The 4008-nt window shown below is 34.6% G+C and overlaps 1 pseudogene; it reads right to left on the bottom strand.

Moving 5' to 3' along the window:
• Nucleotides 1-727: 727 nt before the first annotated feature.
• Nucleotides 728-4008, bottom strand: part of LOC116140595 — a 26989-nt pseudogene continuing 23708 nt past the window's right edge.

The raw sequence follows: 4008 nt of genomic DNA, 5'->3' as shown, positions 1-4008 counted from the left end.
ATGTCAATAAACAAGTTTATGTTTTATTCATTTGAATAATAATACACAGAATTTTGCCCGAGAGAGGAAAAAGTATAATTAACAAACTGAAATAGAAAATTTATGCAGAATATATGAAATTTAGAAAATTAAAATGGATGCAGAATGGAATATCTAGGAAGTCTATGAAGTAGTTCAGTTCTATGGAACCCACAACATGATCTGAACAAAAATATAAATTGAATTGACAACATATCAAACATTTGGACAGAATTTTAAAACGTAACATCCATGAATGAGCTGAACCAAACATTTCAGAAAGATTAATAAACCCATCACATAATCCCAAATTCCCAACGAGAAAAACAAAATAATTAATTTTGGTATTTCTTAATCAATGCAAAATTCAAATCACAATCAGAGGGGTGAATTAAACAAGAAATATAAACTAAACGATTATATAAAACATAACAAATAAAGTAGAGAGAGAGTGGAATTGACTGAAAAAGAAAGCAAGCAAGAGAACATAGGCATAATTTTGAAAACACACGTAATTAAAAATCAAAACCAAAATCAAGAATTAATCAAACTGATTTTGTTCAACATTTCTTGATGTATATTGAACAAAGAGATTAGTGTAAGAAAAAACATGCACAAACTAGGGAAGTAACCTCATCCATAACAATGCAACAACAATCAGAAAATGAAGCAAACTTACCATCTTTTCCAAGGATAACCACACACCAAGTTGCTCAGAGCTGTAACCAAACTTGCTCGCAACCTCCCATAGACCTGCCTTACTGCAGATACTATGTTGTGATTTCCTCTTGGGCCTCTTATATTGACCTTCATCCACACCAACTTCACCCAGAGGAAAATGCAAAGCTAAACTTTGAGTCAACATTATCGGCCTCTCTCTCTGATTCTGCAGCCCTGAGTGACTTGGAAATTGAATCAAAAAGTTGCTCATTTAAAGCTAGTCTTGTTTCACCATATATCCGTCGAGATTCATCTTCAAAATGCTTCTTGTAGTAAGATTCAAGAGCACTCTTTCGCTTCTGTAGAAGCAACCACTTTCTGTCCAAATCTTGAATTGCCCAAAGTACCTAAAAATCAATAAATAAGCCATTATTCTCTAAGGTTATGTTTTTCTTAATAAATAGATTTTTTCCTACATGATTAAGTTGCTAATTCAATCACTTCATGACAAGCTCATTGACCTTGTGCCATTTCAATTTAGGTGGTCTCTCAAAATCATCCTTGTTATCATCGTCAACTTCTTGTTCCTCAGGATCCTTTAATAGGCTCAAGCACTCTTCCCTCCGATACATAGCTATAAAGGAAATCCTCTGATACATAGCTATAATAAAGGGAATCTGAAAGCAAGAAGAAATAATAGCATGATAAGATGAAGAAAGATCAAAGGGTGAAAGGTCACCAACATTAATCAGAAAATACTTACATCTAACTTCTGCACATGCAATAGGTCCAAAAATCTCAAGATGTCATCCCTGTTTATAGACAAATCCTACCCCTCTTTAGGTGACCCGGCACCTCTATGACCAAACAAAGGCACTGTGCCACTGAGAAGCTGATTATATATCCAACCGGTATCATCTAAAATATTAATTTCATCTGTCGGAGGACTACCTGTGCTTTCCTCAGAAATCTACAGAAAAGGATAATAATAAGTAACATAACTATTGCTTATATCATGACATTCAGAGTAACTGCTGAGAAATTTTTCAAGAGTAATCTACACTTAGAAAGTCAGTATCCAAATTTATCTCAAGTGATGTGGAAAGTTATTTGTGTACTTATATCATTTAGGACATCATTTCACCATTTTTCTGGTGTTGATAAAGCAAGAATCACATCCCTAGGGACGCAAAGTTCAGATACTTATTTTGCAAGAGTAGCATTCTTACATTCTGGAAGCAGGACACAAAACCTGCATTCTTTCTGGAATATCAGTCATCCGAATCTGGTCATCCTTCTCTGTCATACTTTTCGGAGAGAATAATTGGTTCAAATTCATCTTCAAGTTTCCTTTCTCTCCATTCATTAGAATCTAACCCTTGTTTGCGAAGTTGCAAAAGTTTATCAACATCACCAAATATTTCATGCGCTTCCTGCAAAGCTGACGATGAAACTCCTGGAGCCTGCCTAGATTTCTTTTTCTTCAACTTCTTCCGTCAACACAATAAGTTAATTATTCAATAGAAATTTTTAACCAAAAAACAACTGTACACTTTCTTGCCACATTATATACCTCACAAGAGCTCCATGCTCATCAACTTCTCCTTCATCTACGATAAAGTCTGCCATTTCATCTTCTTCACCAATGTCTCCGATGATTAAGAATTTGTGGCATAAATTTGAGTTAAAATTTTGTCACAATAGCTTGACCTTTACTTTTTCTATATACTGGCACTCTAGTTTGCTCAATCTTCAGGTCCTGATTATTATATGGATTCTTTGTGTAAAGTGAATATTTTCTATCACACTCTAATAAAACATTCCAAAAAGGATTTTCCACTAATATGGATCCTGACAAATGCGATACAAAAATTCGAATTATACATAATTACTAAAAAAAAGGGTTTAGCCACCTTCAAAATAGGATGAGAAAGACAAGGAGATTTACTAGAAGTGAACAAGCTGTTCACAAAAAAGAAAGACCAACCCTAGATAACCTAAGGATCCATACAAAATGTGGCATGCGCAGAGACATTGTTCAAAACTAGAACAACAAAACCAAGAGTAAGATTTTCAAAGTTTCTTATCAAAAGAATGAATAGATCAATTGTTAGACAACAAACCCTTTCAATCATATAAAGCAGGAAGTGATATAACGTTTTACTTTAGGCCCAAAATACAGAGTTTTATAGCATATCTTGAGAAATAATTCTGATGGAATAGGAACAAGTTGGTTTGCTAGGGACGTGTTGATGATGATCGAATTAGAACCCCAAGAAAACTAAGTCCTTAAAACCCTAATCTTAAGACGCCACAAAGGTTGATCACTTCCTTTGATAAGTCGAGATTCAAGCATTCAATTAAGAACACAAGAAGGCAAAGCAAATAGCTTTCTAAAATAAACTTCAATTGATAATAATCTGACCCCCCAAAAATAACATAGCTGCCCCTTTTTATAAGCAACAAACCCTAAAAGAAAACCCTAGTTAATTGAAAAATGAGTTGGACCTAAGTACAAGCGAATTGTCCCTAAATAAACCTTAAATAAATAAAAGACTAAAGAATCTAATGATAATTAAAACATAAAAAAAAAAAAAGCCCAACATTAAATAAACGAAAATTAATTCCTAAATTAATTCTTGCATCCAACTTGATCTTCCGAATCTACCCCTTGCATAAAAAGATAATAGACCATCCTTGGTGAAGCTTTGAAATCTTCAAATTTAGTCTTAGAGTCTTCTAGTACAACCTCTTTGTATTGCACTTCCATGATCAAGCCTTGTAAAGCCTCTTTCATCCTCTTTGTCTTTGCCCTAGTCATTGGAACGCCAATTCCTTGCAAAGGATCTTGAGAATATTTGGAAACATCAACTTGGTCAGCACCTCGATCTCCATTATTCCCCTCCTCTTCGAAAGGATTCGTCCTTGAATCTCCTACATCAAACAAAGATAAATCAGCAACATTAAAAGTTACACTAACATTACCATAGGAAAATACCAAAAGCCCAACTTGTTCCTAATTTAAGCTCTACTAGGACTGGAAAGCTGACAAGGCGGGAAGACTGATAACTAGCCAAAACTCAAGAAAAGCAAATGTGCCAAGCTAGAAAGAAGCATAGGACTACTCTCAGGTCCTCCGAAAGGAAACCTGGCCCCTCGCTTAGAAAGACATACGAAATGCACTGGTTACAGAATATCAGACTAGACGGAATAGAAAGCTTTTAATGTAGTTTTTCTTGTAGTAAACTTCTTTCTTTTTCGCGATTATTGACATAGGGAATAGAAGCTTGGAGGCGCTGAAGGATCCTCTTCAGATTATTAAGAATTTAG

The sequence above is a fragment of the Pistacia vera genome, unplaced genomic scaffold, assembly GCF_008641045.1.
Source record: "Pistacia vera cultivar Batoury unplaced genomic scaffold, PisVer_v2 Contig374, whole genome shotgun sequence".
In the NCBI taxonomy this organism is placed as follows: domain Eukaryota; kingdom Viridiplantae; phylum Streptophyta; class Magnoliopsida; order Sapindales; family Anacardiaceae; genus Pistacia; species Pistacia vera.
This window is presented reverse-complemented; position numbering and strand designations above follow the sequence as displayed.